Genomic DNA, 13145 nt, shown 5'->3' with positions numbered 1-13145 from the left:
CACTTCTTCATCTCTTGAGGATGTGGAAGATCTCTCCTCTTCCACCTCTTCCTTCTCTTTCTCTTCCTCCTCTTCCTTTTCCTCCTCGAATGTTGACCTCTTGTCAACATCGGATTGATCCTTCTCTTCTTAGACCAATGAGTCATTCTCCTTGGGCTCTTCCACTCCTTGCATTTTTATAGTGTCTTCATGATAGACAATGATCTTTTTCCAAAGATCACTTGCATTTGTGGTTTCACCTACACTCAACAAAATATTAGAAGGTAGTAAATTATGCAAAATTCTCGTTACCTCCTTGTCCGCCTCCGATTGCTCTCGTTGCTCTTCGGTCCAATGTCGAGGTCGGAGGCGTTTACCCTTCTTGTCCGTAGGAGCTTCAAATGGGTCACTCAAGACAACCCATTGGTTCCAATCCATTTGGAACCATGTCTCCAATCGCTTCCTCCAATAATTGAAGTCTTCTTTGTCGTACGGAGGTGGAATTCGGATATCCCATCCGAGCGATCCTTCGAACTCCATCTTCTTCTTCCTCTAGCTTCTTGCTCTCTTGGCGGTTAGTCCATAGAAGAGCGACCTCGCTCTGATACCACTTGTTGGGACCTTGATGCCCGCTAGAGGGGGGGTGAATAGCGTCTCACCCAAATCGATCGTTTCCTACGTATTCATTAGTGCGCAAGCGGAAATACAAATACTAATTACGAATACAAAATCTAATGACAAAGAAAAGAACAAGCAAATCAATGCACGTCGATGTAACGTGGTTCGGAGATGATGCTCCTACTCCACGGCTGTCCGTAAGGTGGACGATCCCGATCCTTCGGTGGATTAGCCCCCGGCAAACTCCGGCTACTCAAGCAACTCCTTGTGGGTGGAGAAACCTCACCACAACACCAACCAAGAACACTTGGACACAAGAGACCTTGAGCACTTTGGTGACTACTAATTAGGCTTTAACCAAGTCTAATTTCATCACCTTGGCCGGCCATCCCAAGCTCCTTCTTATAGAGCTTGGAACAAATCAGTAAGCTGATTTGCCCGTTACCAGTCGACTGGTCCTTGCACCAGTCGACTGGTGTTAGTCCAACGGCTCTCTACAGTGCACCAGTCGACTGCTACAGTCACCAGTCGACTGCTACAGTAACGCTACCGTACTATTACAGTAAACCCTAATTCTAGGATTTTACCTCGAGTACATTCACTCAGCACTCGTTCTCGCCCGACCAACCTAGACCTAGCCTTTTAGCCTCCTCCATCAGCCTTGCGTCCCTCGGATGCCTCCCCATCCTTCACGTCTTGCCTTCTGGAGCTTCCATCAGCCTTGTCATTGTTGTCGGGTCTTCCTTTTCCAAGAGGTCGCGCCTCCGGGACTTCATCCATTCCCAAGTCACACTTGGACTTACGTTGCCAAGACTACATGCTTGGACTTACACCGCCAAGACTCATCCTTGGACTTTCCTCCTTTGCCAAGATCACACTTGGACTTACGTTGCCAAGACTACATGCTTGGACTTACACCGCCAAGACTCACCCTTGGACTTTCCTTGTTGTACCTGTATCCTGCACACTCACAATGCATATCAAATATAACAATAAACCTAACTTAAACCTTTGCCCAAACATCAAAACTTAGGGCACCTAGATTGCTCCAACAATCTCTAGTGTAATGATCAAGAGTCGATTCTCAGGAACTAACGACCTAGGGTTTACCCCACCATACGTCTATCACCTATGTACCTGCATTTATCTCGCTCCATATCCATGGGGCCGACATTAGAGGGGTAGTTAAGGTAACAGATTTACCTTTGTTAAGATCTCGTGCCGCTAGACACTAGGTTAACTCTTTGACTTTTTTTGTAAATCCTCAATCTCGTCTTGGGTGCTACGACCACGGTGTGAGGCCTCCTCAGCCAGAACATGACTGTTGTTGCGACTATGACCATGATGACTTCCATTGGATCTAATGCTATACTTCCTCAATTGAAATCTACTAGCTCTGATACCAACTAATGTCGGGTAGGATAGCAATTATTTGGTGGGCTAGCAACAAGTGGAAATTAAGGAGAAGATAAGAAGAGAAAGCCACCATCCTCCAGATTTTTTTGAAAAATGGAAATTTTATTTAATAACCGAGAATCATCCCTCAAACAATTAAACAAATATTTATATAGACTCTAAACCTTAAGATACAAAGAAAAAAAAAATAAATCCTAACATATAGATCATAATTTTTAACTTGTAAAGAAAGGAAAAAAAAATCAATCAGAAAGGATAAAATATTGAGAAAGTGACAATCCTAAAATCCATAAACCGAATCAAAATCCAAAAAAGGTAAAAGATAAAAATTACCAAAAAAACTAAAATTATCTTAGATATAAAAAAATAAAAATTATCAAACATAATGATAAAAATCTTCGAATCCTCCTGTTGGAGTGTATACTGAAAGCCTAAGCTTTTGTAAACATTTGTTTTGAATAAAGAATCACATTTGGTCAAATTATCTACATTTGTTTGTAGTTGTTCAATTAATTTATATTGTAGATAACATAGCATGTGGTGTCACATGCAGAAGATGATGTTATCAGTACCTTATAAATTATAAACAGTAGCTCACGATCAAAATGGAAAGGAACAAATCATTAGAAGGTCGTTGTGTAATTAGGTATCAGTTTATCTTAACTGTATAATTACACTAGTACACTTAGAGTGTATTGAGTAGGACCATTTAAGGTCGTTTCTTTTATACTGACTTTATAAAGGAACAAAGACCTCAGTTATTATGGAAGTGTGTGCTCTTAATCCTAATATAATAACAAGCACATATGTTTGATATTTATTTCTTTAATTTATCAATGGGTGAGATTTATTTTGATGAATCAATAAGCCCGATAAATTAGGAAATGGTATCACTTATAGTGTGTGTTGTTGATTATAGAAGGAAGCCGTGTCCTAGAGATACTAGGTTGATAATGTCCTCAAGAGGAGCTCATAAGGATTGTCATGTTAAACCCTGCAGGTGGACTTAGTCCGACATGATGATAAGGTTGAGTGGTACTACTCTTGGACTAAGATATTAATTAAATGAGTTGTCAGTAACTCACTTAATTAGTGGACATTCGATATCTTAAACACAGGGAGACTAACACACTCATAATAAGAAGGAGCCCAAAAATATAATTTGGGATTGGTGCGGTAGTTCAATAATAGTTCTCTAGTGGAATGAATTATTATTGATAAAATTAAGTTGTGTGTTCGGGGTGAACACGGGATGCTTAATTTTATCGGGAGACCAAAACCAATTCCTCCTCTCGGTCCCTATCGTAGTCTCTTATTTATAGAGTACTATACCCACCTTCTATACCCACCTAAAGGGGGCCGGCCAAGCCAGCTTGGGAACCAAGCTAGGGCCGGCCTAAGCATTGTTTAGGGTGGCCGACCCTAGCTTGAACCCAAGCTAGAGGGGACCGGCCACATTAAATTAAAAAAAAAAGAATTTTAATTTTAATTTTTTATTATGTGGAAGATATAATTTATTACAGAGAATTAAAATTAAAATATCTCTCTTTAAAAGATCTACAAAAGATTAAAAGAAAGAGATTAGATCTCTTTCCTTATTTGTAGATTGGAAAGATATTTTATTTTTTCTCTTTGAAAATTATTCACATGTAGAAAATTAAAATTATAGAAATTTCTTTTTATCAACCATGAAGGGATTTTAAAAGGAAATTTTATTTTTTAAAATTTCCAAAGACAAATAAGGAAGTTTTAATTGTTGATTGAAACTCTCCTAATTTTTCTATTTGAGGTGGCCGGCCATGATTAGTTGATTAAGAAATTTTATTAAATTTTTCTTAATTAATTATTGTCAAAGAAAGTTAAGGAAATTTTATTATAAATAAATTTCCTTATTTGCTAAAGCCAAGGAATATAAAAGAAGGGGTAGGGGTGCCTTCATGGGTGACAACCTCTATTATTCTCCCTCTCCTATTCCTTGGTGTGGCCGGCCAACATCTTATCCCTCTCTTCCTCTTTGTGGTGGCCGAAACATCCCTCTTGCTTGGAGTTCTTGTGGTGGCCGGATACTACTTGGAGAAGAAGAAGAAGAAGGAGAGAAAGCTTGCATCCCTTTGAGCTTGGTTGGTGTTTTTCTTCTTCCTTGGTGAAGCTCTTTTGTTTTGGCCGAACCTAGCTAGGGAGGAGAAGAAGGTGATTGGTGGTTTCTCATCTTGGAAGATCGTTGCCCACACAACGTCCGAGGTTAGAAGAGGAATACGGTAGAAGATCAAGAGGTCTTTCTAGAAGGTATAACTAGTAATTTTTCCTTTCCGCATCATACTAGTTATTTATGAAAATAATACCAAATACAAGAGGCTTACGATTCTAGAATTTCGAATATGTTTTTCGATGTTGTGTTCTTTTGTTTTTTTTTTCTTTGTGATTTGATTGTTCCTTTCGGTTAACCTAAAGTTATTTTAGGAAATTAAATATTATCTTTCTATAAAAGGTTTTGTCTAGTCGGTGGTGGTTACTCCCATATCCAAGAAGGCCATGTGCCTCGCCACGTCAGTACTGGAAACTAATTATGGAAATTAATATTTAATGGAATTAATATCTTAAGGTGACTTGGGTCGAACGTGTTAAGTTCCGCAGGAGATCCAAGTCAAAACCTAAAAGAACAAATAGATTAAGTTTTGGATCAAACGTGTTAAGTTCCGCAGGCGATCCAAAATTTAATTTAAAAGAACACATGGTAGCTAGGAAAAGGTTCAGATCTTTGTACAAAATTTTTGTACAGTGGAACCTCTAGGTTTTCCGTGTAGCAACCAACAATTGGTATCAGAGCTAGGGTTTTGCCTCTGTGTATTTGGTATTAGGTTAATTATGCACATGTCATACATAATTTAGGCAGGTTAATAGTAGGATGTGCTAACTTTGTGGATGCAAGATCCAACTATTATGGCTTTTAATTATTATGTGTGTGATTGGACCCTTGGACATGTCAAGGGCATTTATATGTGTGTGCATGATTGTATTAAAATACAGCAGGAGCTGTATTTAGTTTTATTAGGATTTTATTTTTGATCTAGATACATGTACATTCCTTTTATGGAATATAGGATCAAAAATGTAAAATTCTATTTATGTCGCAGATCGAATCTTGCAAAGCGTGGAACCTTCTAAGGACCAGAGGCGCAGCGGAACTAGGAGCAAGATGGAGGCGACAGCTAGACCCGGTGGCGGTGGCCAAATATGGCAGCAGCTTGGGATGACAACACACGGAGGACAACTAGAGATAAAAGTCATAATAGTTGAAAATTAGATTTTTCTATTTATTGCTTTTATATTGTGCTGTGTGTGCATGTTAGTTTACAAGTTTAGTAGGCTAGCATAGTTAAAATTCCTCATTTATAAATAACTAAGTGGGAGAGGGATTTTTAAGTAAACCCCATGGTCTCCATTACTGGTTTGTAAGTGATGCAAACAAGCTTGTGTGTTGGCTCTGAGTGCCTTCCTCCATAACGGATGAGCTTGTTTGCAGATCACTAGAACAGACTTCCATTTTTGGATGACTATAGGAAGTTAATTAAGAGCGTGTGATCTTCCCCAACGGAAGGGGCATAATCTTATTAATGGACTTAGTGTCAAGTAATGGTATACACTTAGACACATCTAATAGTATCCTCCCCATCGGAGTCACTTCTATTATTTGTGTGACCAAATGATACCAACTATTAATTTTATTTGTCAAAAAGTTAGGTTGACAAGATAATAAAATTAATGGGTTAAAACCCTCCTTTTACAAATGTTGAATTTGTATACGTCCACACTAACATGACATACAAAATTCACGGTGTTTTGAGGTGTTGGTTAATTTAAAATAATATTGTTTGAGGAATCAATATTATTCTAAATTTAGAGTTCTGACCAAAAGTTATTTGTGATTCTTAGGATGACTTTCAACCCACTGTCCATCATACTTCAACAGAATAGACTTACTGGACCTAATTACATAGATTAGAAAAGGAACCTGGACATTGTTCTTACTGCTGAAAGCTATAAATTTGTACTGACTGAGCCGTGCCCTGAAGCACCTACTGGTGAATCTACCCAAGAGGAGATTGAATATCGTAGGAAATGGGTAAAAGCAGATGAGATGGCGCGGTATTACATTTTGGCTTCAATGTCAAATGTATTGCAATATCAGCATCAAGATTTACCAACAACCTATGATATTATGAACAATCTCAAGGAACTCTTTGGTCATCAGGATAGGGCTTCTAGGCAAGAAGCCATGAGAAAGATAATGACAGCCACCATGCAAGAGGGTACTCCTGTGAGGGATCATATCCTAAAGATGATGGCTTATCTGAACGAGATACAGATCCTTGGAGGAGAAATTGATGGGGAAACCCAGATCGATATGATCCTCCAAACGCTACCTAGAAGTTTTGAGCAGTTCCGCCTGAACTATAATATGAATAAGAGGATTTATTCATTAGCGGAACTACTGACAGAACTTCAAGCAGCAGAAGGATTATTTCGTCACAATTCTCAAATTCACTATGCTGAAAATGGTTCTACTTCTAAACCGAGAGGAAAGAAGAAGAATAAATAAGCTGGCTCAGCAAAGAAAGTGAATAAAACTCAGAGTACAGGATTTAAAGCTGGAGTGAAGAAGCCGAAGGGCAAGTGCTTCATCTGCAAACAGTCAGGGCATTGGAAGGCGGACTGTCCTCGTAGGAATCAGAACAACAAAGGTATATCTCATGCTCTAGTTGTTGAAACATGTTTAGCGGTGTTATCTACCAGCACCTGGTGTGTAGATACGGGAGCCACTGATCATGTTTGCAATTCCCTGCAGGGGTTCCAGGAAACCCGACGACTAACTGAAGAAGAGATTACCGTCTACATGGGAAATGCTACTAAGGTGGCGGCTGTTGCAGTGGGAGATGTCTACTTATCTTTTAGTAGAAATAGAAATTTGGGGTTTTAAGAAATTATCTTTATGTACCCAGTTTTAGAAAGAATTTAATTTCAGTTTCTAAACTATTTTTAGATGGATATTCAGTTTCTTTCAGTAACGATATAGTTATTAAAAGAAATAAAGTGATTATCTGTTCTGGTGCATTAGTTGGCAATTTGTATACTTTAAATCCAATTTCTTCCACAAGGCAAAACATGAAAATTTATAACTCATCTTCTAACTCTAATAAAAGAAAAGAACCTTCGGAAATGAACCAAGCATATCTTTGGCATCTAAGGCTTGGTCATATTAACTTAAGTAGGATTTAGAGGCTTATAGCTGATGGACTTTTGAGTTCGTTAGAGTTGGAAAATTTTCCAACTTGTGAATCTTGCTTGGAAGGTAAAATGACCAAGAGGTCGTTCAAGGCTAAGGGGTATAGAGCCAAAGAAGTGTTGGAATTGGTTCATTCTGATTTGTGTGGTCCTATGTTTGTCCAGGCAAGAGGAGGTTTTGAATATTTTGTCTCTTTTATAGATGATTATTCAAGATACGGATATATTTACCTAATGCGCCGCAAGTCCGAGTGCTTTGATAAGTTCAAAGAGTACAAGGCTGATGTGGAAAAATGACTAGGTAAAAGTATCAAGACACTACGATCTAATCGTGGTGGCGAATACCTCTTAGGAGAGTTTAGGAATTACTTATCAGAGGCTGAGATTCAATCCCAACTGTCCGCACTTGGTACACCCCAACAGAATGGTGTGGCAGAACGAAGGAATAGGACTCTTATGGAGATGGTTAGATCGATGATGAGTTATTCAGAATTACCAAATTCGTTCTGGGGATATGCTCTGGAAACAGCAGTGTACATTCTGAACTTAGTACCTTCTAAATCAGTTTCTTCTACTCCCACAGAATTGTGGAATGGGCGAAAGTCCAGTCTAAGACATATTCGGATTTGGGGTAGTCCAGCACATGTGCTGAAACCAGATGCTGATAAGTTAGAATCTCGTACAGAAGTTCGTGTGTTTGTAGGGTATCCCAAAGGAACGAAAGGTGGTTTATTTTATAGTCCTAAAGACCAGAAGGTCATTGTTAGCACCAATACCCAGTTTTTAGAAGAAAACTATATAATGGATCACAAGCCCAGTAGCAAAGTTGTTTTAGAAGAACTTAGAGAGGACACGTCTACTTCAGTACCAACAGTACAAGATGAAGTACCACAAGAGACTGCAACACGTGTCACACATGATACACAACCACAGACAGTGCCTCGTCGTAGTGGGAGGGTTGTAAGGCAGCCTGAAAGATTCATGTTTTTGGGGGAGTCTTCAGACTTGATCCCGGGTAAACATGAACCTGATCCACGAACATATGACGAAGCACTCCAAGATATAGATGCAGCATCTTGGCAAAAGGCAATGAATTCTGAAATAGAGTCTATGTACTCTAATAAGGTCTGGAAGCTTGTAGAACCACCTGATGGTGTAAAAGTCGTTGGATGCAAGTGGATCTACAAAATGAAAAGAGGGACAGACGGTAAGGTAGAAACTTTCAAAGCTAGGCTTGTTGCGAAAGGGTACACTCAGAAAGAGGGAATCGATTATGAAGAAACTTTTTCACAGGTAGCCATGCTTAAGTCTATCCGGATACTCTTATCCATTGCAGCTCATATGGATTATGAGATTTGGCAAATGGATGTCAAGACAGCTTTCCTTAATGGAAGTCTTGAAGAGAACATCCATATGAAGCAACCAGAAGGGTTCATTGAAAAAGGCAAAGAGCATCTAGTGTGTAAGCTCAATCGGTCCATTTATGGACTGAAGCAAGCTTCAAGATCTTGGAACATCCGGTTTAATGAAGTAATCCAGTCATATGGATTTATTCAAAGTCCAGATGAGTCTTGTGTATATAAGAAGTGTAACGGAAACGTGGTGGTATTTCTTGTACTATACATAGATGATATTTTGTTAATTGGCAACAATGTCAAGGTATTATCAGACGTAAGGGTATGGTTGTCCAAACAATTTGATATGAAGGACTTAGGAGAGTGTGCACACATTCTTGGGATCAAAGTAATAAGGGATCGCAGGAAAAGAATGTTGTGTCTATCCCAAGCTTCATATATAGATACAATCCTTGCTCGTTTTAGCATGCAAGATTCCAAGAAAGGTTTCTTACCTTTTAGGCATGGAATAGCTCTATCTAAAGAGATGTCTCCTAAGACATCAAAGGAGATAGAAGACATGAAAGCAGTTCCTTATGCCTCGGCTGTAGGAAGCCTTATGTATGCAATGCTATGTACGAGACTAGATATTTATTTTGCCGTGGGCATGGTCAGCAGATATCAGAGTAACCCTGGACAAGGACATTGGACTGCGGTAAAACATATATTAAAGTACCTGAGAAGGACTAGAGATTATATGCTAGTTTACCAAGCAGACGATTTGCTCCCTGTGGGTTACACGGATTCAGATTTCCAATCAGATAGGGACAACAGTAAGTCTACATCAGGCTATGTGTTTACTTTAGGAGGTGGAGTCATTTCATGGAGGAGTGTTAAGCGAATGCGTTTCGGACTCAACCATGGAAGTAGTAGCCTCTCAGGCAGCTAAAGAAGCAGTATGGCTCAGGAACTTTCTAATGGACTTAGATGTGATTCCTGGTTTGCCCAAAATCATCACAATTTATTGTGATAATAGCGGTGCAGTTGTAAACTCGAAGGAACCACGAGCTCATAAGGCAAGTAAACATATAGAGCGCAAGTACCACCTGATACGAGATATCGTGAAGCGAGGAGAAGTTGTCATCGCCAAGATTGCATCAGCGGATAACCTGGCAGATCCTTTCACTAAGGCCCTTCCGGCGAAAGCTTTCGATCGGCATGTGGAGGGAATGGGAATCAGATGTATGGTAGAAGATATGGCAGCTTAGTCATTAGTATAAGTGGGAGATTGTTGGAGTGTATACTGAAAGCCTAAGCTTTTGTAAACATTTGTTTTGAATAAAGAATCACATTTGGTCAAATTATCTACATTTGTTTGTAGTTGTTCAATTAATTTATATTGTAGATAACATAGCATGTGGTGTCACATGCAGAAGATGATGTTATCAGTACCTTATAAATTATAAACAGTAGCTCACGACCAAAATGGAAAGGAACAAATCATTAGAAGGTCGTAGTGTAATTAGGTATCAGTTTATCTTGACTGTATAATTACACTAGTACACTTAGAGTGTATTGAGTAGGACCATTTGAGGTCGTTTCTTTTATACTGACTTTATAAAGGAACAAAGACCTCAGTTATTATGGAAGTGTGTGCTCTTAATCCTAATATAATAACAAGCACATATGTTTGATATTTATTTCTTTAATTTATCAATGGGTGAGATTTAGTTCGATGAATCAATAAGCCCGATAAATTGGGAAATGGTATCACTTATAGTGTGTGTTGTTGATTATAGAAGGAAACTGTGTCCTAGAGATACTAGGTTGATAATGTCCTCAAGAGGAGCTCATAAGGATTGTCATGTTAAACCCTGCAGGTGGACTTAGTCCGACATGATGATAAGGTTGAGTGGTACTACTCTTGGACTAAGATATTAATTAAATGAGTTGTCAGTAACTCACTTAATTAGTGGACATTCGATATCTTAAACACAGGGAGACTAACACACTCATAATAAGAAGGAGCCCAAAAATGTAATTTGGGATTGGTGCGGTAGTTCAATAATAGTTCTCTAGTGGAATGAATTATTATTGATAAAATTAAGTTGTGTGTTCGGGGCGAACACGGGATGCTTAATTTTATCGGGAGACCAAAACCAATTCCTCCTCTCGGTCCCTATCGTAACCTCTTATTTATAGAGTACTATACCCACCTATACCCACCTTCTATACCCACCTAAAGGGGGCCGGCCTAAGCATTGTTTAGGGTGGCCGGCCCTAGCTTGAACCCAAGCTAGAGGGGGCCGGCCACATTAAATTAAAAAAAAAAGAATTTTAATTTTAATTTTTTATTATATGGAAGATATAATTTATTACAGAGAATTAAAATTAAAATATCTCTCTTTAAAAGATCTACAAAAGATTAAAAGAAAGAGATTAGATCTCTTTCCTTATTTGTAGATTGGAAAGATATTTTATTTTTTCTCTTTGAAAATTATTCACATGTAGAAAATTAAAATTATAGAAATTTCTTTTTATCAACCATGAAGGGATTTTAAAAGGAAATTTTATTTTTTAAAATTTCCAAAGACAAATAAGGAAGTTTTAATTGTTGATTGAAACTCTCCTAATTTTTCTATTTGAGGTGGCCGGCCATGATTAGTTGATTAAGAAATTTTATTAAATTTTTCTTAATTAATTATTGTCAAAGAAAGTTAAGGAAATTTTATTATAAATAAATTTCCTTATTTGCTAAAGCCAAGGAATATAAAAGAAGGGGTAGGGGTGCCTTCATGGGTGACAACCTCTATTATTCTCCCTCTCCTATTCCTTGGTGTGGCCGGCCAACATCTTCTCCCTCTCTTCCTCTTTGTGGTGGCCGAAACATCCCTCTTGCTTGGAGTTCTTGTGGTGGCCGGATACTACTTGGAGAAGAAGAAGAAGGAGGAGAGAAAGCTTGCATCCCTTGGAGCTTAGTTGGTGTTTTTCTTCTTCCTTGGTGAAGCTCTTTTGTTTTGGCCGAACCTAGCTAGGGAGGAGAAGAAGGTGATTGGTGGTTTCTCATCTTGGAAGATCGTTGCCCACACAATGTCCGAGGTTAGAAGAGGAATACGGTAGAAGATCAAGAGGTCTTTCTAGAAGGTATAACTAGTAATTTTTCCTTTCCGCATCATACTAGTTATTTATGGAAATAATACCAAATACCAGAGGCTTACGATTCTAGAATTTCGAATATGTTTTTCGATGTTGTGTTCTTTTGTTTTTTTTTCTTTGTGATTTGATTGTTCCTTTCGGTTAACCTAAAGTTATTTTAGGAGATTAAATATTAGCTTTCTATAAAAGGTTTTGTCTAGTCGGTGGTGGTTGCTCCCATATCCAAGAAGGTCATGTGCCTCGCTACGTCAGTACTGGAAACCAATTGTGGAAATTAATATTTAATGGAATTAATAACTTAAGGTGACTTGGGTCGAACGTGTTAAGTTCCGCAGGAGATCCAAGTCAAAACTTAAAAGAACAAATAGATTAAGTTTTGGATCAAACGTGTTAAGTTCCGCAGGCGATCCAAAATTTAATTTAAAAGAACACATGGTAGCTAGGAAAAGGTTCAGATCTTTGTACAAAATTTTTGTACAGTGGAACCTCTAGGTTTTCTGAGTAGCAACCAACACCTCCTACATCAACAATTAGCAAACAAGAAATCAATAGAAACGCACAACATGACTAGTTAAGAGTTTTGTTGTGAGGGAAAGTTCAACTAAATCTAAAGGTATTATGAGAAATTTTGACCATAACTTTTTTGAAATAATTTATTATATATATATATATATATATATATATATATATATAAAATAATAATAATAATAATAATAATAATAATAATAAGATACATAAAACTCTGATTATAATAATAAATTTTCATTTGCACGAGTCACAAATTCACAACATTAGCAATATACAACAACATAGCAGCATTCCCTGCTTTGTTGAGGTCTTATGTTGGCCTTGTATCATGTTGCCTATGGAGCCCACACAGGTCTTATAAGAACAAGGTCGTAGTTACCTTTCAACGCTAGGGTTTACTTAGAAAAGGACAAGCTGATAGTGAAAGCTAGAAGAAGGCAGAGCCTTCCTATCCTAGAAAGAAAAAACTGCATTAAAAACTATAAATCTGCTACATTAACGACCCCTAGTATTGGCCCCATGGATATAGAGAGAGGTAAATGCAGGTACACACGCATTAGGTGCATGATAGGATAAATCTCAGGTCGTTAGTTCCTGAAAATCGACCCCTGGCCATTACGTCAGAGATGACATTCACCCACCGTCTACGCTACGCCTTGGGGGTAAAAAAAACTGTATTAAAGAAATTAGGGAACTTACATAAGAAAATTACATAAGGCAATGCAGAGAGAACGTAAGGAAATTACATAAGACAATGTAGAAACACTCATAGAAAAACACTTGCACAAACTTGCACACTAGGTTGCTACCACTCTCCGATATCTATATCCT

Source organism: Zingiber officinale, chromosome 5B, assembly GCF_018446385.1.
Source record: "Zingiber officinale cultivar Zhangliang chromosome 5B, Zo_v1.1, whole genome shotgun sequence".
Classification (NCBI taxonomy): Eukaryota; Viridiplantae; Streptophyta; class Magnoliopsida; order Zingiberales; family Zingiberaceae; genus Zingiber; species Zingiber officinale.
This window is presented reverse-complemented; position numbering follows the sequence as displayed.